We start from the raw sequence: 23796 nt of genomic DNA, 5'->3' as shown, positions 1-23796 counted from the left end.
GTGGCGGTGTCCCACATACAGAATAGAGGAAGATGGGCACAGATGTTAGCTCAAGGCCAATCTTCCTCAGCAAAAAGAAGATTGGCAACAGATGTTAGCTCAGGGCCAGTCGTCAAAAAAAAAAGTCTTAAGGATGCTCACTGATGTGGGGAGAAGAATGGATGAACTCAGTGCGAACTTCAACAAAGAATTGGAAAATATAAAATGAACCAATCAGAAACAAAGAATATGATACCAGAAATGAAAAATTCACTAGAGGTACTCAATAGCAGAGTAGATGACACAGAAGAATGGGTCAACAAGCTGGGTGAAAGACTAGAGGAAATCACCCAAGCTGAGCAGATGAAAGAAAAAAGAATTAAAAAGAACAAGAACAGTCTAAGAGACCTCTGGGACAACATCAAGCACACTAACATTCGTACTATAGGTGTCCCAGAAGGAGAAGAGAGAGACAAAGCAGCAGAGAATCTAATTGAAGAAATAATAGCTGAAAACTTTCCTAACCTAAGGAAGGAAGCAGACATCCAGGTACAGGAAACACAGAGGGCATCAAACAAGATAAACACAAAGAGGCCCACACCAAGACACATTATAATTAAAATGTCAAGAATTACAGATAAAGAAAGAATCCTAAAAGCCACAAGAGAAAGGCAACAAGTTACACACAAAGGAAACCCCATAAGGCTATTAGCTGACTTCTCAGCAGAAACCTTACAGTCTAGAATGGAGTGGTAGGATACATTTAAAGTGCTGAAAAGAAAACAACCTACAACCAAGAATACTCTACGTGGCAAGGTGATCATTCAGAAAGGAAGGAGAAATAAATAGTTTCCCAGATAAGCAAAAACTAAAGGAGTCTATCACCAAGAAACCAGCTTTACAAGAAACGCTAAAGGGACTTGTTTAAGTGGAAAAGAGAAGACCACAAATAGGAATAAGAAAATTATCGAAAAAAGAAAAGCAATAAAATCACTGGTAAAGGCAAAAATACTGTAAAGGTAGCAGATCAACCAGCTATGAAGATAATATGAAGGTTAAAAGACAAGAGTACTAAAATTATCTATTTGTATGATAAGAGGGAAACAGATACACACACACACAAAAATAGGTTTGATATGATATAAAAACCATAAAATGTGGGAGGAGAGGAGTAAAAGAGTAAAGCTGTTAGAAAGAGGTCAAACTAAAGAGATCATCAACTTAATATAGATTGCTATATACTTAGGTTATTACATATGAACCTCATGGTAATCACAAACCGGAAACCCATAATAAATACACAAAAAATTAAGAGAAAGGAACCCAAACATACTACTAAAGAAAGCCATCAAACCACAAGGGAAGAGAGCAAGAGAAGAAGAAAGGATCAGAGAAGAATTACTAAAACACCCAGAAAAAAAGTAACAAAATGGCAATAAGTACATACTTTATCAATAGCTACTTTAAAGGTCAATAGACTAAATGCTCCAATTAAAAGGCATAGGGTGGCTTATTGGATAACAAAGCAAGACCCATATATATGCTGCATACAAGAGACACACTTCAGACCTAAAGACACTCACAAACTGAAAGTGAAGGGATGGAAAAGGATACTCCACGCAAATGAAAATGAAAAGAAAGCCAAGGTAGCAATGCATATATTAGACAAAATAGACTTTAAAACAAAAACTGTAACAAGAGACAAAGAAAGGCACTACATAATGATCAAGGGAACAATCCAACAAGAGGATATAACACTTGTAAATATCTATGCACACAACATAGAAGCACCTAAATATATAAAGCAATTATTAACAGCCATAAAAGAAGAAATAGTAACACAATAATAGTAGGGAATTTTAACACTCCAATTACACAAATGGATAGATCATCCAAACAGAAGATCAAAAAGGAAGCACTGGCCTTATATGACACAGTAGACCAGATGGACTTAGTAGATAAATACAGAACATTCCATCCCAAAACTGTAGAATACACATTCTTTTCAAATGCACATGGAACATTCGCCAGGATTGACCACATATTTGGCTGCAAAACAAGTCTCAATAAATTTAAGAATATTGAAATAATACCAAGCATCTTTTCTAGCCACAATGGTATGAAAGTAGAAATCAACCATAGGAAAAAAATCAGAAAAGCCACAAATATATGGAGATTAAAGAAAATACTACTGAATAATGATTGGGTCAACAAAGAAGTCAAAGGAGAAATCAAAACATACCTGGAGACAAATGAAAATGAAAATATGACATGCCAAAATTTATGGGATACAGCAAAAGCGATTCTAAGAGGGAAGTTTATAGAATACAGGCCTACCTCAACAAACAAGAAAAATCTCAAATAAACAATCTAAAAGTGCTTCTAAAGTGACTGGAAAAAAGAAGAACAAAGCCCAAAATCAGTAGAAGGAAGGAAATATTAAAAATCAGAGCAGATAAATGAAATAGAGACAAAAAAAATCAATGAAACTAAGAGCTGGTTCTTTGAAAAGATAAACAAAACTGACAAACTTTTAGCTAGACTCACCAAGAAGAAAAGAGAGAAGGAGCAAATAAATAATATCAGAAATGAAAGAGGGGAGATTTCAATTGACACCACAGAAATACAAAAGATTATAAGAGAATACTACAAAAAGGTAAACATCAACAAATTGGATAATCTAGAAGAAACGGATAAGTTCTTAGAATCATACAACCTTACAAAACTGAATCAAGAAGAAATGGAGAATTTGAACAGACCATCACCAATAAAGGGGTCAAAACAGTAATCAAAAATCTCCCAAAAAATAGAAGCCCAGATGGCTTCCCTGGTGAATTCTACTAAACATTCAAAGACTTAATAATCTCCATCCTTCTCAAATTCTTCCAAAAAATTGAAGGGGAAGGGAAGCTTCCTAACTCATTCTAAGAAGCCAACATTACCCTGATACCAAAACCAGACAAGGAAAACACAAAAGAAGAAAATTACAGGCCAATATCACTGATGAACATTGATGCAAAAATTCTCAAGAAATACTAGCAAATCAAATACAACAATACATTAAAAAGATCATACACCATGATCAAGTGGGATTTATTTCAGGGACACAGGGATGGTTCAACATCCTCAAATCAATCAACATGATATACCACATTAACAAAATGAAGAATAAAAACCACATGATCATCTCAATAGATGCAAAGAAAGCATATGACAAGATACAGCATCTATTTATGATAAAAACTCTGAATAAAATGGGTATAGAAAGAAAGTACCTCAACATAATATAGGTCATATGTGACAGACCCACAGCTAATATCATTATGAACAGAGAAAAACTGAAAGCTATCCCCCTAAGAGCAGGAACCAGACAAGGATGCCCACTCTCACCACTCTTATTTAAGGTAGTTTTGGAAGTCCTAGCCAGAGCAATCAGGCAAGAAAAAGAAATAATAGGGATCCAAATTGGAAAATGAGAAGTGAAACTGTCACTATTTGCAGATGACATGATTTTACATATAGAAAATCCTAAAGAATCTGCCAAAAAACTTTTAGAAATAATAAATGAGTATGGCAAAGTTGCCGGATGCAAAATCAACATACAAAAATCAGTTGCATTTCTATACACTAACAACGAAGTAGCAGAAAGAGAAATTAAGAATACAATCCCATTTACAATTGCAACAAAAAGAATCAAATACCTAGGAGTAAACTTAACCAAAGAGGTAAAAGATCTGTGCACTGAAAACTGTAACACATTGTTGAAAGAAATTGAAAAAAACACAAAGAAATGGAAAGATATTCCATGCTCTTGGATTGGAAGAATTAACATAGTTAAAATGTCCCTATTCCTAAAGCAATCTACAGATTCAATGCAATCCCTATCAAAGTTCCAATGACATTTTTCACAGAAATAAAACAAAGAATCCTAAAATTTATATGGAACAACAAAATACCCCGCATAGCTAAAGGAATCCCGAGAAAAAGGCATAAAGCTGGAGGTATCACACTCCCTGATTTCAAAATATACTACGAAGGTATAGTAACAAAAACAGCATGGTACTGGCACAAAAACAGACACACAGATCAATGGAACAGAATCGAGAGCCCAGAAATAATCCCATACATCTATGGACAGCTAATCTTTGACAAAGAACATACAATGGGGAAAGGAAAGTCTCTTCAATAAATGGTCTTGGGAAAACTGGATAGTCACATGCAAAAGAAGGAAAGTAGACCATTGTCTTACACCATACACAAAAATTAACTCAAAATGGATTAGAACTTGAATGTAAGGGGACCGGCCCAGTGGCGCAAGCGGTTAAGTGCGCGTGCTCCACTGCGGCGGCCCGGGGTTCGCTGGTTCGGATCCCAGGTGCGCACCAACAGACTGCTTGGCTAGCCATGCTGTGGCGACATCCCATATAGAGTGGAGGAAGTTGGGCATGGATGTTAGCCCAGGGCCAGTCTTCCTCAGCAAAAAAAAAAAAAGAGGAGGATTGGCAGATGTTAGCACAGGGCTGATCTTCCTCACACAAAAAAAATAAATAAGTAAAATAAAATAAAATAAAAACTTGAATGCAAGACCTAAAACCATGAAACTTCTAGAAGAAAACATAGGCAGTAATCTATTCGACATTGGTCATAGCAGCATATGTTCAAGTATGATGTCTGACCAGGCAAGGGAAACAATAGAAAAAATAAACAAATGGGACTACATCAAACTACAAAGCTTCTGCACAGTAAAGGAAATCATCAACAAAACAAAAAAACAATGTAAAAATTTGGAGAAGATATTTACAAACCGTATATCTGATAAGGGGTTAATTTGCAAAATATATAAAGAACTCATACATCTCAACAACAAAACTAACAACCCAATTAAAAAATGGACAAAAGAACTGAACAGCCATTTCTCTAAAGAAGATATACAGATGGCCAACAGGCACCTGAAAAGATATTCAGCATCATTAATTATCAGGAAAATGCAAATCAAAACTACAATGAGATATCACCTTACACCTGCCAGAATGGCTACAATTAACAACACAGGAAATACTAAGTGTTGGAGAGGATGTGGAGAGAAGGGAACTCTCATACACTGCTGGTGGGAGTGCAAACTGGTGCACTATGGAAAACAGTATGGAGATTCCTCAAAAAATTAAGACTAGAACTACCACATGATCCAGCTATTCCACCTCTGGGTATTTATCCAAAGAACGTGAAAACACCAATGTGTAAAGATACATGCACCCCTGTGTTCATTGTAGCATTATTCACAATAGCCAAGACTTGGAAGCAACCTAGGTGCCCACCAAGGGACGAATGGATAAAGAAGCTGTGGTATATATACACAATGGAATACTACTCAGCCATAAGAATTGATGAAATCTGGCCATTTGTGACAACACGGATGGACATTGAGGGTATTATGCTAAGCAAAATAAGCCAGAGGGAGAAAAAATACCATATGATCTAACTCATAAGTAGAAGATAAAAACAACAACAACAAACACATAGAGACAGAGATTGGATTGGTGGTTACCAGAGGGGAAGGGTGGAGGGAGGAGGGTGAAAGGGATGATTAGGCACATGTGTGTGGTGACAGGTTGTAATTAGTCTTTGGGTGGTGAACATGATGTAATGTACACAGAAATTGAAATATAATGGTGTACACCTGAAATTTATATAATGTTATAAACCAATGTTACCGCAATAAAAGAAAAAAACCAGATGCATGTAAAAAGCACCTCCCGTGCTGGTTATGCAACAATGTGAACGTATTTAATGCCACTGACCTGTATGCTTAAAAATGGTTAAAATGGCACATTTTATATTGTGTATGTTTTACCACAATAAAAAAAGCACCTTATAGTTTCTAATAAAAAATAAAAATAAATAAATAAGTAAATAAATAAACACAAAATACTTAGTCTAATGAACACTAAATAAATACAAGAGTGTGAGCATTCTTCCAAACAAACTGAAAATGACCTGGAGCACAACTTGTATGGCAAAACTAACGTTTCTTTAACTTTCATTCCTATAAAGCTCAAGGTGCTTTTGACAAGATCCCATAGGCCCCCTGGAGGAGGCTTGCCCCTTGCTGCCAGCGTAGCATCCCCAGCACCCAGCGCACGTGTGTGTCTGCCACTTGGTGGGCACATGATAAATATTTGAGAGATCTCACATCATGTCAGGGTCGCTGGAAAAGGTGTTTATGGATAAGCTGGGGTTTGAATTTTAAAAGAGTAAGGAAGTACTTAAAACAATATAAAAAGAAGAAATAAATGCAAGTTGTAATTGCATACATATTCAATGTGGAAACAATCGGATATCAGTTATCGCGGTTACTGAAGGGAAAGGGTAGCCACTGTAATCCCGCACTTATTTACAGTTGGCTTTGGAGTTCACTGTATGAGTTTTTTTCTTATTAAGCCTATTTCATTTTTTAAGCAATATAAGATAAAATTACTTTGTATTCCTTAAAATCACATCAGTAAGCAGTTATTAATTTCCTTTTAAGTCCAGTCTTATTGCACAGAAAGCGATGTTAGTATAATATAAAATCTATTCATCTTGGCAATGGGAGGAATAGTGATAATTCCCAAATGCCAGGAACATTTGTATTGATTTTGGAATGTAATTTTGACTTACTTTAGAACATGAATGTGTCTGATGCTCTCAGAATTCCTAGCACTTCAAAGTAATAATAACTCATGTCTCAGAAACAATATGTATACCTAGCCTTTCATTTCAATTCAACTTAACTTAGCACTTGATTTCTACATGCCTGGAGAGCACCGACACAGGAATACAGAGATGTTGACGCCAAGCCCCTGCCCTCTGAGAGCTCTGGAGAAGGAGACCAAAGAGAGAAACGCAAGACCCAGCAGCGTGGGCTGCGCTGTGATGGGGCCACCTTTCCAGAGCCCTGAGCCCTGGCTGCTGAGGGCAGGGAGCGGCTTCCTGACGGCAGAGCATGGCTGATATGGGTGATGGTGGGAGGGAGTCCCGGGAGCAGATGAGGCCAAACGCTGAAGGAAGAGCGGCTTCTCAGGCAGTCCAGGGAAGAGTGGAGGGAAGGCTGTCCAGGGAAAGCAAGTGCCCGTGCTCAGGCCCAGGAGGGGGATTGTGGAGGCAACACAAGCACCAAGCTCATACAGCGATGATGCACTAAGACGGGGAAAGCGGCCCCGGGGCTGACGAGTTGGGGCCCCAGACTCGTGCCAGGGTCTTTGGATGTTTGAGGACCAGCGATGAGTCTGGCACTGTACAAACCCCGTCTGAACGAATTCTCCGGAGTTATTTCTACATTATGAAGATAAGGAAACAGACTCGGCGAGTATAGAACATTTTCCTAAATAATCCTACATTTGCTTTTATGGTACAATTGAATATTTCTTTTGGACTGTAAATCCTGGTTCTGCCCACAGCGGCACCGTGATGCCGCGCGACGCTTCTTGATTGGAGATCTGTCGAGGGAGACGCGAGCCCCAGCTGACAGCCCGCCGCGCTTCTGCGCGCTGCTGTCGCCCCTTCCCTGGGGAGAGGCAGCCGCTCCTCTGATTTACGATGACCTGAGGCAGTGTCCTCAGGTGGTGAACTGAGCAGGCATGTGACTTCAGTCCCTGATAGGACCCCCTCACATACACGTGTGTGGAAGAAATAAGCCCCCCAAATGACGACAGCACATTGATAGGGAATCCGCAGTGCAAGGGGGAGCCCCCAAATGCTAAAAGACAGAAAAAAAGAAATGAAAGAATTTTGAGTGGAAAGGCCATAGCCCCAAACAAACTATGACAAGATTGCGTTGGCCGTTGTGAGCGGATTGTCTCTCCGGGCCTGGAGGGTCTCTGAGCTCAGAACCAGAGGTACCCCTGAAGCCTGGAGGCAAGGCAGCCTGAAAGGCAGGAGTAACTCCGGGCAAATACCCACAGCGTTTTCAATGAACAGAGTAAATTTATTCTAGTGATACTTTAGGTTAAAAATGAGGAAACAGCTGTCCTAGAATAAACCCTCTTTATTCTTACAGCACAGGAATCCCACAGACTGAGGTCAAACCCCACGACTGATTCTGAAGTGAATGTGAAAAACGTGGGGGTCAGATTTCTCCTCAGCGCAATTAAGGCTAAACAACAACCCAATGACATCTTCAGAGCTCTGAGGCAAAACGTTTTTCACACTATTCTTCAAAAGTAGGTGAGGTAGAACGAAGGCCTTTTTGGACCTGAAAAGATTCACAAATTTTACCTTTCATGTATCTTTTCTCAAGTAAAGCAGTTGAGTATATAAAGAGGCATATAACTTAGAAGGTACCATTTAGTAAAGATATACTAGTGTAATTCTCATATTCGGGCAGGAGTAACGTGCAGCGTGTGAGGAGGTAACATAAATGAGCTCCATTTCTACTTTCAGTAGATTCCATCTAATCACGATACATCATGAATTAGAGATATAAGCATATTATTTAGATTAAAGTTGGCAGTCTAATTAATAAACTAATAAAGGACTATAAGAAGATCTAGGTTCTTCAATTCTCAGATCTTTTACTAAATAGATGCTTGGTTTATATTTTTCTGTTTATTCACTTGTAAAATGAAATATATGAGCTAAAATTCTCTGTAAGGTGACATTATTTCAGGGAAATAGTGTAGGTGTTGAAAGAAAACAGGTTTGCATTTAAATTTTCCTTCCATAACTTCCAGACCTCAAGTCTCCTTGTCAGAAATAACATATACTTCTCAAGAAGGGCAGGCTTGCTTTTGTTAAAACACGCTTGAATCTCCTATCTAAGTACATTTCCTTATATCCTTCTCCTTTCAAGAAGCTTAGACGCATCCAAGTTGTGTTCCAATATGACACAACTGGGCATACATTTCTCTGTGCTTATTACAGCTTTCATTGTTCTACTTCTAGCCAGAAAGAAAATGGGGATCTCAGGACTACAACTACAAGGAACTAAATTCTACCAACAGCCACGTGAGCTAGGACGAAGACCCCAAACTCCAGAGAGGAGGCAGCCTGGTGACGCCCTGATTGCAGCCTTGGGAGTCTCTGAACTGGGGCCTCAGCTAAACCGTGCCTGGACTCCTCACACACAGAAACTGTGAGGTAATAGCGCACATTGTTTTTAGCCACTAAATTTGTGGTAATTTGTTACACAAATTTAGAAAACTATAATATAGTTTATAATATATTATAGAAAACTATAATATAGCAGAAGAGATGGTAATGTCAACACTCCAGTGGCAAGATTCACCTACAGGTAACCAGGGCAAAGGGAAACAATATATAATTACAGCTAAATCACCTTTTAATCACTACCTGCAAGATTCAGTACTGATACAACATATCGACAACGTGATCCCAGACCAGAAGAAGCCTCAATCTAGTATTATTTTAAAAAAAGGAAAGAAATTGTTATTATTATTACATAGAGTATTCCAGACAAGGTATGGCGATGTTGCAAAGCTTTTTGATGGAATCTAGTTTAAAGGAAGCTTGGTCATGTTTTAGTTTGCAGAGAGTCAATAGTGCCTTTTAATAAAAAGGTAGATCTGTAAGTGTTTGCTCCAGACATAAAGAACTGTCTGTAACTTTTAAACCTTTGGGGGTAAAAGTCAAGGCTTTCTTTAGTAAAAGCTAACGAAGGACAACTGTGGTTTGCATCAGCAGGAATGCAGAGGCAGATTGAACTTTCCGAATAAGGACAAAAAAGGACAGAGCTCGCTGAAATGGAAAGTCCTGCTTTGGCGATTATCAAGTGCGCATTTCTCTCCTGGGTCTGCCCTTCCTGGATAGCACACTCCCTGCTGAGGGCTTATGGTCTTCTCTCTGAGAACCAGGTTCACACTATCATTAGTCCTTCTAAAGCACCACAGCTTTCCTTTGGGACCACTTAAAATACTAAATACTAGAAGCGTGTGATTTGTGGCTGAGCAATAAGTCCTTCACCCTTGCCTTCCCGGATGGTTTCCAGTCCTCATTTATCACCTCTTCACCCACTCACATTTCTATTAAAAGCACCACTCCTGTCATCGCACGGAATGTGGATTTTGTGGTTGAGCTTTACCTTGTGGGAAATGAATGAAATGTATGGTTTGAATGAAGTATGAAAGAAAAGGATGGTTTCTGGCCTCAGTGCACAATTAGTCAACAATGTGAAAGAGTGCATTGTGTGTGTGTGCACACACAAACCTGCGTCACTGGCTAAATGTGCTTGAAATAAATGCTCATTCTGCATTTGACTTGTGCATCATACAAAAACAGCTCACACTAGCTTGTCATACCTCAGAAAGGGAAAATATTTGACTTGAATTACCTATCAAGGTAACATCCTTATTTTTCGTGATATCAGTGAGTTCTGCTTACTTGGAATAACAGAGAGACTGAAATGCTCCTGTCCATTTGCTGTGCTCCTTTCGGAGAGTAAGGTAATTGCTAAAAGTGCTCTTTTAATGCCGGTATTCTGAGAGGTCTAAATAGTGTAAGATTAGGCAAGAGAATTTCAGCTGCTTCTGAAAATTTGTTTAACAGCTGTCTTCATTTGTGTGTTGGCCATTTACCAGAATGGCAAGAATTAAAGCAATCACCAGGATTCAGCTGTTTTGAGTAACTGCGAGTCAGGGCTCCTCCGTCCTGCAGAGGGTCCTCTGCAGCAGAAAGAAAGCAGTAACGTTCCCTTCCTCAGGGGTCGATTCAAACAGGGACATGTCAGTCCAGCTTTGCTTTAAAAATTACTTCCCAATCTTAAGCTAATTATCTAATTGTATTTACCCTTAGCAGCTAATTTGAGTGCGTCTACCTTTCTGGGTCTTAGATCTAAGATGAGGTGATTGGAAATAAGATTCCTAAAGTCTGTTCTAGGTCAAAATTCTCTGAGTCCATGATTCATTCTCACTTGTAAAAGAAAGTAAGAGATAGTCTGCTGTTTTAAAAAAGAAGAGGGAGAAAATAACAATAAGGAAAAATTGTCATGGCTATATTTGTCTTTATTGTTTAAAAAAAAAATCAGGTAAAGACAGACTCCACAGAAAGATTTACAAACATTTCCAGTGTTTCCTTTACTTGGTACCAACAGAACACAGAGAAGCATACAAAATGATATAGGTTAATAAAATTCTCTATAAGAAAGAATTTTTCAACATGATAAGTAATATCTTAGGAAAAAAACAGTATCTTAAAATGGTTTCAACATAAGGCAGAAAGAACAACATATAAGGAGTTCTTAGAAAATTCCAAATAGGAATATATAAATACCATGAGAAAAATAGGCTTTAGGTAAGTGAAAGTATCATAAATTTAGCTATTGTGAGGTAAGAAGTGTTACAATTCCGTATTTTGCAAAGTCTAATTATTAGCCTTTTGGAGAGTAAAGAAACTAGATGACTATTCATTACTTCAGCCAACACGATTGGATACAAGTCTGCATGTTGGGTGCTGTATCTGAAACAATGTTTCAGAGGTAAACACGTGCTTGGCTCCTCATATAAAAACAGAAAATCCTGCAGATTTGCAGACTTTACCATACATTCAACATTTTACTGTAAATTGTTTTTGTTCTTAAATGTTTAATGTATCATCTTTTTAGTATCTAACTAGATTAGCAGCATTAACATCTACTCAATGGCTGGATATGTTCTTCCCCTTTCAATTCTCTCCCAGGAACCCTAGCACTTCTAACTTGGAGGCACCTAGTATTTATTTTTCATTCTTAGATACCAATATTTTTTTCCAAGAGGGGTGCAGTGGTATTTCCCAATTGCCAAAGACCATCAAGCAACTGCCTGCCTACTGCAGGAAAGATACAACTTAAACTACCATTTTTAAAGAAATCTCCTTAATCAGCAAATCACTCTAGAATTTATTTTCCAATTTTCTCAGGCCACATATGTCCTGGTATTGAATAAGAAAACTTTCAGCTGTGCTCAACCCTTCACATCTCCTTAAATTAGATGGTAATTTGCTTTTAACACTATTGAACTTTTGTTTCATTTGTTTTCACCAATTCCCCATCAGTTTATTATACCAGAGTCTGTTTCACTGTGCTATTTCTATGTTATAGGTCTATTCATTTCTATAACAGCTCATTGAATGCTTAAATCATTGAATGGTTAAAGCCCATTATTGCATTATATATGATAAAAAGGCAATGCTATAAAAAAAAGAAAGGAAAGCATATTAGTCAAAATAAGAAAAGCACATTGTTTTTAAAAGTTAATTCTCTAGAAATTTCTAAGAGTAGTATTTATCTTTTCTGTCAAAAATAGAATGCCTTTTAGTGTCTTTCCTATATAAACTGTGCATTTTGGCAGCCAAATGGTGAGTGAAGGTAAACTCTATATGTGGAATGTTCCATCTCAGTTACCAACTTGCTTCAGTTTACCCTGACTTTCCTGGTTTTTCATTGAAAGTCCCATGTCCCAAGAATAAGACCCCTCATTCTGAGCAAAGCTGGAAGTTTGGACACCCTAATACCAGCTAATATATGAAAACAACTGACAAAACTAGAATGTCAACATACCAACCCTAGTGAGCAATAGATCTGGTTAATAATCTCCAATGCCAGATGACCACTAAAAGGACAAAGGACCAGGACACTCTTCCTGAAGGAGTCACATACCCCTAAAAGGAAAGTGTCTTTAAAAACCACATGCACACTAAACCTGAATCTTATCAAGTTGCCAGAACTATTCACAAATTCACAGGACATATGAAGATACAGAAATATGTGAAACATAGTACAGAGATGCAATTAGCAAAACCCAGACCGGGAAACTCTGCAAAAGAGGTCTTGTTTCTTCAACAAATAAATTTTGAGGATAAAATAGAGTGATAAAGCGAGAGAGGAAGAATCTACAGACTACTTTTCTTGCAAATTTGTCCTGCTAGGCTATGGAATCTTTGAAGCAAGGCCTGTGTCTTAATCACCTACACTCAACACTTAGCACAATTTCAAAAACATAATGGGCATTCAAAGAAAGTTTGCTGTATATTGAATATATAAAGCTTTTTCTGATTTTTCTAACAGAAGTGAACTTTTCCCCATGGAATCTAACAATTTATTCATCTTACACTAACATTTTTGGCTTGTTAGTCAATTAGTCCATGGACTTAATTGACAGTAAACCTCTTAATGTCAGGGACTCTTTCATACTATTGTAAATTCTGCAGTGTCTCTGATGCAGTACGTCCTATAAGAATTGCATATCAATATGTACTATAAGAATTAAATTTGGATTAAATCCACCAAGGGTTATAGTTGCAATCATATGCATGTACAGGGTTGTACTGAAATAGTTTCCTACAAGCCCTAGCCCAACAGTGTTATTAAAAGGCAAAATTTAATCTAGATCAGGTACCCACAAGGTAGGCATGATGATGAAACTATGGAATGATTGCCTTTTGCCTTTACATTCCTTCCCTGGAGGAGAAAAAAAAAAAAAAATCACTGTAATGCTGCTTATCTTAAATCCATAAGGTGTTATTTACACATCAGTTGTCACGTTCATTACGGGTTATCTACTTGTGGAGTGTTTAATATTCATCTTTCCTAGTTTTATCCTGAATGAGCACACAAGGTATTCTGGACCAGAGACAGATTTCTGACTAATCATCTTATGTAAATACTAAGTGCACTGGTTCCCCTTGCCTCAGCCCTCACCCCTGGGGCGACATAATGAAAGCCAGGCCAAATGTCCTACAAAAGTAGCTGGACACCTGTATGCAAGGGATGGAGAACAAGGGATTTTCTCCATTATCTACAGGAGAGAGAGAGTCATTCCATCTCCCCAAAAGGAGAGAGAAAGGGAAAAATGAAACCCATTTGCTCCCCTGGGCCTTGATGGGAAGGATTCTGGGTCCTTACCCTAACATTTGGAATGCAAATACACCTTCCAAAGGCCAGATAAACCCCTCTGTCGCTGGCTTTTAAGACCTAGAGATGTCTCCGAGTTCCCTGGCCTCATTCCTCCTTAAAATGTAAATACCTGAGAAGGTAAGGCTCTAGTCTCCCTGCATCCTTGGGAACTAACCTAGGTGCCTGTTCTAGGATGTATCCAGTCTGCTTTTGGGAAATTGAGAGAATTTTATTTTCCTTTTGCATCAGAGCAATTAACTGCATTATTAGAGAAACAACTTTCTACAGATCTAATCTTTATGGCATGTGAAAATGTTTCTTGAGGAAGGGAAAGTAAATATTCTCTAATTTTATATCATATATATTTCTGTGGCTCATAAGGCTAAGGAATTTTATGCTTACTGGGAAATCCAGGGATGTTTTATTTCCCCAGAGTCCTATTTATAGTATATATGTATATATGGATATTTATGTTTGTATCTTTTTTTGTGTGTGTGTGTATGAGGAAGATCAGCTCTGAGCTAACATCCATGCCTATCCTCCTCTTTTTTTTTGCTGAGGAAGACTGGCCCTGGGCTAACATCCGTGCCCATCTTCCTCCACTTTATGTGGGACACCGCCACAGCATGGCCTGACAAGCGGTGCATCAGTGCTCGTCCAGGATCTGAACCCCGGGCAGTCAGCAGCAGAGCGCGCGCACTTAACCACTATGCCACAGGGCCATCCCCTATGTTTGTATCTTATCCATGCTATTTAATTGAAAGCTCTTTGAAGGGCCTATAACTTTACACTTTCTTGTATTGAATGAATGAAGGAATGAATATTTGTTGAACACCTACTATAGACCAAGCACTAGAAAGATTCAGGGGATGCAAAGATGAACAATGTGTGATACTTACCCTCAAGGATCTCACAGTTTAGTATTTTTTTCAATTTGTACCAGGTACATAATAGATGCACAGAGTAAATGAATCAATAAATGGATCCCAGGTTGAAATCTAAGGAAATCCAAATATAGCACAAACATATCTAATGGCATTTATTGAAGTCAGCTAGAGGAAAATGCCTGTTTGTCTGTGGTTGATACATCATAAATATTGTTTAATACATCATAAGTATTTTGGCAATTACTTAGAATACCATTTTGCTCCATTATGGCCCCTCATCATGTGAAATAATATAATAATAAATTAAAACACAATTGAATTAAGACCAAAGATTTATATATTACTAGTAAAGTTAATTAAACCCAGTTAATGTAATTAAACAGATTTGATAAAAAAAATACTGTTAAACTAAAGCAAAGATGGTTAAAATTAACTGGATGGAAAAAAAATACTAGGCAAACGCAGATAAAATGAAAAAGGGATTAAAAATATCAACCAAAAAATCATACTTGAAAAGGCATTATTTCATAGAAAGAATTTTTAGACTTATAGAGATAAAAGTGTACCACAACATAACATTGAAATACTAAAAAGCAAACTTGTATGAATATAAAGAAATTTATAAAATTCAATAGTCATTACATACTCTGATTTTTGTCTCAACTTGGTAAATCAATTAGAAAATAAGCATAAAGTGGAAAAGAATATTTTCACTTCTCATGTATGGTAGGTGCACTAGAAGTACAATTCAGAGTGCAGAGCCAGGATATCAGAGGGAAAATCCAAGATTCCAGAAGGATGAGCTGCCATCTCACAAAGCAGAGCCAAGACGTCAGAAGGAAGAACCAAGATCACAGAAGGAAGAGCCAAGATCCCAGAGGCACAGTGAAGAGCCAAGTGGTTCATACCCAGGTACTGTAACTGAGCCTAATCAAGAAACTGACAACGTGTCCCTTGCTGGCTTTTAGAACTGCTATGGGCCAGTGACATCTGTGGGTCTCTAGTGTTTCCTTTTCTTGAACAGGAGGGTCTATTGTGGCTATTCTATTCTTGCGCCACCATTGTATAATGGTTGCGGAGGAGGAGAAGATAACGTGTCTGTTTGGCACAAAAAAGTATGTTTGCTAGGGCTACCATAACAAAATTCCACACACTGGATGATTAAACAACAGAAATGTATTTTCTCACACTTCTGGAGGCTGGAAGTCTGAGATCAAGGCGCCAGCAATTTTGATTTCTCCTGAGGCCTCTCTCTTTGGCTTGCAGAAGTCTGCCTTATTCCTGTGTCCTCACATGGTCTTCCCTCTGTGGTGTCTACGTGTCTAAATTTTCTCTTCTTATAAGGACACTCAGTCAGACTGGATAAGGGCCCACTCTAAAAACCTCGTTTTAACTTAATCACTTCTTCAAAGTCCATATCCAAATACAGTCATATTCTGAGGTACTGGGAGTGAGGGCTTCAACATTATGAATTTTGAGTGGACACAGTTCAGCCCATAACAACATCCTTCAGAACCAGAGGGGCTGTACTCAAGGAATCAAACATGAGAAGCCCTATATACACCTGGATCTGAGCTGGATGATTAAATCTCGGCCTGGAACAATAATGGGATGAAACTTTGGAGAGTTTGGGGCAGAGGAGAGTGTATTTTGCATATGGCAATGATGTTGTGAGTTGTGGTGGCCAAAGAGCAGAATGTAATAGATTATATTATCCAAAATTGGCCACAGCAATATTTCTGTACCCACAGGCTCTTCTAGAACCCTGCCACTACCCATCAAGATGTGGATCCATTTCCACTTCCCTTGAAACCAGGTGGGAGTGTGGGGACAGCTTCAACAAACAGAATGAGGCAGAAGTGACACCAGCTGATTTCCAAGTTTACACCACAGCGGGCATTGTAGCTTCATCCTGGCTCTCTCTCTCTCTCTCTCTCTCTCTCTCTCTCGCTTCTTTCTCCAGTCAGTTATCCTAGGAATCCAGTCACCACACTGCAAGGATGTTCCAGCCACACAGAGAGCCAGGTATTGATGGATCAGACTAATGAGTGAGTTAGCCTTCAGGTGAGTACAGGGGCCAGCCTTCCACTTGCCCCAGCTAACACAGCATGGAGCAGAAACCACCTAACCTCGCTGACCCCTGCTCAAATTGAAGGTCTTTGCGCAAAATAAATATTGTTGTGTTATTTTAAACCACTAGTCTACGTGTAATTTTTTTTACAAAGCCATACTGAGTAGAACACTGAGTGGTTTTTTTTTGTTTTTCAAAAATGATCACATATCAAAACTCTCAGAAAAACCATAATAAATTCTAAATATAACACAATCAACCAATAGACATAATAAAACAGTAAACCCCCAAACCTAAACCTTCTCAGACAGAGAGTGAAATGTCTTTGACAATGTAGTTTACATTGTCTTTTGGAAGATTGTCATTGGAGACTGGTATTCTGTTGGAAAGAAGAAAAACCAGCCGCAGGACTGAGTTGTCATCTCCTCAGGGTGCAGACACCAGCACCCTGACATATCCTTTGTGTTGACTGATGTCTTATTCCTGAATTTGCTACCTGGAAGCGTCCATATTCATCATTATTGTGATGGTGTTAAGACCCAGGGTTTCAACTCTATTAAGCCTAGAACATAATCTGATAAAACATGTGCACCTCACATATATTGAGTCATGTATATTTTGTTTATTTAAAAAATAAATTTATTTATTATATTTATTTAAAAAATCCATAGGATCATTGCCTTGGTTTTCATTATCTGATAACCTCACTAAGTGGATATGGTGATCATATATCATATTTATATGATATATATGACTCATATAAGAGTCATAAAAATAACTTAACCAATGATTAAAGTGGTTTTTTATGCAACTACAGATAAAATACAGTAAAAGAAATTATTTCCTAAATCTGATCTAGTTTGCTATTTACATTTATTCATTTAAAAATCCAATGCAGTATTAGTAATCCTGTTAAAAATAATTTGCTTGGTTTTATTTTGTTTGCACTTTGCAATCCTTTAAAATGTTGTTTTTATAAAGTAAATAAATTAATTGCTTTCAATCGTTCTAATATTCATGACACTTTGTTCTTACAGAAATATCTCACTTTACTATTCTAGCCTTAAAATGTAGTGTCATAAACTCAGGTAGAGACTTTGACACAGAAATCATGGTAATGATATAAACGTTTTCCATTTAGTAGTTGGCTCATCAACTACTTTCTAATTAATGCCATGTAATCTATTTAATCGATGCTGATGGCATCCTTATCTATCTTTCCCATTTTGTGTTGCGGGTTGGAAAGATCTTCACTCACTGGAGGTTAAGTTTGTTCCAGTTTACTGCGGGCAGTTCCTGCTGACTGACATAAGCCCACCAGACATTACTGTCCATTCAACAGCAAGTCCGGAAAAATTTCAGTGAAAAAAGTTTTTTGATTTGTGTGTTTCTTTGTTTTCTGGTTTTGATATTAATTTTGTTTCCTAGAAATAAAATCCCAGGCAGTTTTCTCTTTCGTAAGGACTTTGACTCAGTAATCCAGAGCTCTCATTCTGATGGATTTGTCTAAGTGCTCCAAACGGATTGCTCGACTTCTTGGGCCCCACTTGCCTCAGCGCTGAAAAGGCTGGATTAGACCAGGTGACATGTCAGTCCTTTTCCAATTTCAAAATGTTAGGTCTCCTAAATGTCCCCTCGACGCACACAGAGCCTATAAGCCCTATTCGGATGTGTGGACACAATTCTATTCTCAGTTTTAGCACTTTCATCCATATTGTGAATTTACTAAGCTTCTTTACCTTTGTTTTTATGTCATCCAGGATAATGAGTTCCGCCCTGCCTATTTCTTGTTACAAATGATTGTAATGAAATCATAGGACATGATATATTGGAAACTATTTTGTTCAGAGACATTAAGATGTTAATAGCCCTTTAGGAGAGGAAATATAATATAGAGGATTCAAGTGCAAATATAAAAAGAGAAAATATCAGAGATTAAAGTAGCATATTTTATGGCAAAGTATGTTGTAAAGTTAGTCTAGAGAGAATGTATAGATTGAGATTTGAATATCAGATAAAAGGAAGAATTTTTTTCTTTTTAAAGCAAATACGAAAAGTTGTTTTTGCTTGGATTCTTCATATAACTATTTATCCGTATGACAATATGCATATATATGAATAAAATTATATCCTCTCTTCTAATGATTATGTTTATGTTTATTACAAATTATCATAGAATTTCAAGCTAATAAATACTAGATCTAGAAGAGACCAGAAAATATGGCATTTAACAAAGAAAATGGGCTCACCATCACATGAGGAACTATTAATGCATTGCCATTTAACAAAAAGGCTTTTTTTAATAAATTGAGAATATAAGTGGGTTCTTAAATGAAAATTGAGTCAATTTTGTTTATAAGTATTAGGTTAAACCATATGGAATTGCTGATATTGAAAAATTTTTGGCCCACAAGAATGGCAACTTTATATGTTTCAACCTTACCATTACATGACCCTCCAACAGCTTTTAGCTTTCCTTAAAAAAACCCACACAAATAAGCACAGAGGAAAAAATACAAACTATCCAGCTGTAGATTAAGTGCTTAAAAACAGTATATAATTTTTTATTCTAACGATGTGGACTAGGCCAAAATACACATCCATCATGTATACATTGAGAAACTAACTTGAATTCCGTTATGTTTCTAAACAAAAATGACCAGACTGAAGAATTTTACCTGAACCTAAGATAATGCAGAAATACGTGACTAGATTTAATTCTCATTAGCACTTTTCAAATAGTTTAAATGATCCCACAAGAAAAAAATGTAATACACATTACCGATGCTGTCATCTCTAAAAACATTTCAAGAGAAGTGCAGAGAGTGGGTTTCAGAAGGTAAATGAATTTGAGAAAAGGCAGAGTAAGATTATTTCAGGCAAAAGGAAGCCCAGTTGCAGAGATCCAGAGTTAGAACAGGTTGCCTGTGTTAAGGAACTCTGAAAGTTCCACAGGACTGGAGAAGGCTCACAGATAATTCCAGATCCCATCTCTGCCCCCCACGCAGTTATGAAGGTCACTGTGGTCAGGATCTCCATGGCCTGCTGGACAATCTCAGACAGCCTCCAGGTGGAGAAAATCTATAGGGTAATTTTACGTACAATTATGAAATTACACAAGGACAAACAAATATGTCTTTTCTAGCTTTTGCAGATTTTTTTCTGGAATAAAAATATTTTGTTTTTGTTCAATTATTTATTGCTGGAAGAAATGGGGACTCATTCCCAGTTTATAGCATAGGAGAGGGTTTTCATCAAAAATTTCTGTGATTCCATGGGGCCGGCCCGGTGGCGCAAGCGGTTAAGTGCACGCGCTCCGCTGCGGCGGCCCGGGCTTCGCTGGTTCGGATCCCGGGCGCGCACCGACGCACTGCTTGGTAAGCCATGCTGTGGCGGCGTCCCATATAAAGTGGAGGAAGATAGGCACAGATGTTAGCCCAGGGCCGTCTTCCTCAGCAAAAAAAGAGGAGGATTGGCGGATGTTAGCTCAGGGCTGATCTCCTCACAAAAAAAAAAAAAAAAATTTCTGTGATTCCAAAGTGGTCATTTATTCAATAAACAATTGCCAAGTACTTGCTTTGTGCTAGACTCTGAGGTACACATTATAGATATAAAGATGAGTGAACAGAAAGTCTCTGTCCTCAAGAAGTTTGTAGGCCTAAGTAAATAAGAAATAAATTTCCAGGCATTGTTGTAAAAATTTTGTCCTACCCTGAATAGGTTTGCATCACAAACTTTTTGTTTGTTTGTTAAATTTAGATTCTATCTAATTTGATTGGGAACTGCATGGAACCGAACCACACCAGATCTTTTCTTTGTATGGGATTGGCACTGAACTCATACAATCAAGCCACAATTTCCAGAGGCGGTTGTGAAGTCAGACTGTCCACAACAACGAGAGGAAGCCCAATGAAGGCTTCACCAGCTTCTGTTCATCTACACTCCTGTGAGACACCTTTGCTACTCCCTCAGGCAATCCCAGAAGACTGTTCAGATTCCGATATTTCTACAGCCAGGGGCTAGACAACACACTAGTTGAACTTGAATGTGGTCTTCCACTTGCCCCTACGGATCTTACCAATTTTTATTGACTTTTATTGAGAAATAGAAAAAAGTAAGAATAGAGAGAAATAAATATAGTAAATAATACCTCTTTTATGTTTAATTTGTATGAAAAGTCCTCATTTATGCAAGGCCCTGAGTCAATGATATCTCAGTCTTCATTTCTTGTTTTCTAAGAGCATGTCAATTATGAGAAGATGGGAACAAAATACATCTGTTTTTACATCAATAACAAGCAACATAAGACTCTTTTTGTTATAATTAATTACTGCCAGGTTAAGGTATATATGGCCAAAACAAGTAAGATAAGTTTACATAAACATTACCATGAGTGATAATTCTTTTCTTTCAAAGTTATTTTTAACATATTTGGACAGTTGTTCCTCTCTATTAACAATCACATGTTTCTTAGGTTTCTCTTCCAACTTAAGTGGCTTAAATTTTGTCTGGGGAATGTGGATGATAGATTTAAGGCAATGAAGAATGTGACAAGATTGAGCCATTGGCAGATTAAATCAATGGACATATTTAAATATTTAGAGCCAAAACGTTTCTTTCTAAATACATTTCTGGGTTGTCTACTTTAGCAAAACAATTTTTTCCATTTATTGATTTACATGTAAAGAAATATTTTTTGCAATGCATAGAGTATAATTAGTTAACTATGAAAATTTCTTGTCTTTAAAACATAGTATAGAAATAAGCAGGCCAATTATTTTTCACATAAAGCATATTGATGTTGTCTTCTTTGAATTTGTGTGTGTGTGTGTATTCAACAAGATAATATTGTACATTTTCACACTTGTCTTTAGATGTTGAGTATATCTTCTAGTAGGTGGCAGGCTGTGAACCTGAAAAGGGTACATGGTATTATTCTGGAAGCTTTTAAACTACTCATGCAGAACTAAAATCAGCAGAGGAAAAAAATTGTCTTTTATAGTTGCCTATTTATTCTTTGGAACACAAACAAGTTATTTATTTATTGTCGTTCTGCAAGTAATGACAAAATTGCTACTGTACAAATAGTGATTATGCCATTTTTATAGTCATCCAGACTATAAGAGTGGCTTGGATGAAGCAAAGTGAAAAATCACAATATTTAGAATAGTCGTTTAATCTGAGAATACAGAAATAGGCAGTCATGCAAAAATTATTTTTTGGAAAATGGTCAGCTATTTGACTATTTTCTAGCATAGTTGAGAGTGAATGAAAAGATGACTGTTTACTTTTAGCCTATTATTATTTTATAAGGACAATCATCCTGTCATATACTGAGGGTTATTCAGGCTCTCATTATAAGTTACTTTTACTAGGCAAAAATGCCACTTGTCACCTCTAAATGGGTACTAGTGCTTGAGCCTAACTCCACTAATACTAGTTTTCCTGAAATACATTAAATTTCATTCATCTGGGCAACAGAATTAAATAATTAACTTGCTTTGCAATCATGTTTTCTCTCCAATTGTGTAATTTCTTCCTTTCCTCCAATCATAATTTTCTCTCGGCTGTGTCTTGTTTCTCATGTCAATCTTCACCTAATCCCATTTTCTGTATCTATTGATGAGTATTCCAAGGAGTAGCAACCAGTAGCTACTCTAATAAACACTTGTTGAATAAGTTAATGCAAATGTTTGTTGAATAAATAATATGTCAGATTGGCCCAATATTACGCATAGAAGCGAATATAGCAAATATTCTTTATTCTTGAAGTCTGGTTATACAGATAGGGAAGAACAAGTTCGATTTATGGAACAGAAAATAAATATATCAGAACCTGTTCCTCCAACTCTTATTTGTCCCTTGTTTGAATTGCAACATACTAGCTACCTATTCTTATAGTATTGGTCACTTTTCAATGTGCCTGGAGGAGTACTCATTTATATATTTCTATAGTTAAAAAAAGGGAGAGAAAAGGAGAACCATTAATCTCGTCAAGGAAGCTTGAGACCAAACCTCTCTATGTACGCTGTGCTGCGTTGAGTTGGCCAAAGTGTTATTTAGCTAGAAATAAATCCACAACAACAATGATAAACAGCTGCAGAAATAAAAACTCAAAATAACCGCAGCCTCTTTGCTTTCATCCATGACTGTCCCACATTTGAAGATTTGAATTAGGTGAATTAAGTCTCAGTTCAAGAGTAAAATATCATTCTTTTGTGAACAAGTCAAGTAATTTCTGCATTAAAGTAAACTCTATCTACTCTATAAACAAACTCATTCAACAAATTGAGCACCTATCTTGAAGCAGGAAGTGTTTTACATTTTGGAGATACTACAAAGACAAAACCACATCTCTGGCTTATATAGTGTGCTAGTTTTGATCTAGTTGTAATCAACGGACCTGTGAAATATACCAAAGCAAAGACGGGTGAAACTCTTGGAAAAATTTATCCCAGTAAGAGAAGACAAAATAGAAATGGTGTTGTGCTTATAAGTCACATGCTTTACAAGTTTATCACAAACACATAAAGTCATTTTAAGGCTTTTATGCATAAATAATACTTTTAATTGTGGAATCACAGAATATGAAAGGCTAATGGCGTCTTCTCGTTCTCTGAGGACAATATACTAGATTCAAAAATTATAAGACAGCAAAGGTAAATGTTGCTCAAAAATACTTTGTTAATCTGTCAAATACATTATTTTAAGAACAATACTATTTTTAAAATAACACTCATTAAATATTTTGTTAATATTTTCCTTGTGTGCTGGCTAATAATAACCAAGCAGTCTTCGTCCTTAATAGGTGGCTTAGTGTCATTCTATAAGACATGTTGACTTTTAAAAGTAAAGTATTTGGGTAGAAAGAACTAGGCTGAAATCCTGGCTCTGCCACATATTAGATGCATAAATTAACTTGTCCATCTTCTTTTTAAATTAGTAGACTTTATTTTGTAGAGCAGTTTTGAGTTTACAGAAAAGTTGAACAGAAAGTA

This window comes from Diceros bicornis, chromosome 33, assembly GCF_020826845.1.
Source record: "Diceros bicornis minor isolate mBicDic1 chromosome 33, mDicBic1.mat.cur, whole genome shotgun sequence".
NCBI classification, from domain to species: Eukaryota; Metazoa; Chordata; class Mammalia; order Perissodactyla; family Rhinocerotidae; genus Diceros; species Diceros bicornis.
Note: the sequence above shows the minus strand (reverse complement) of the source record.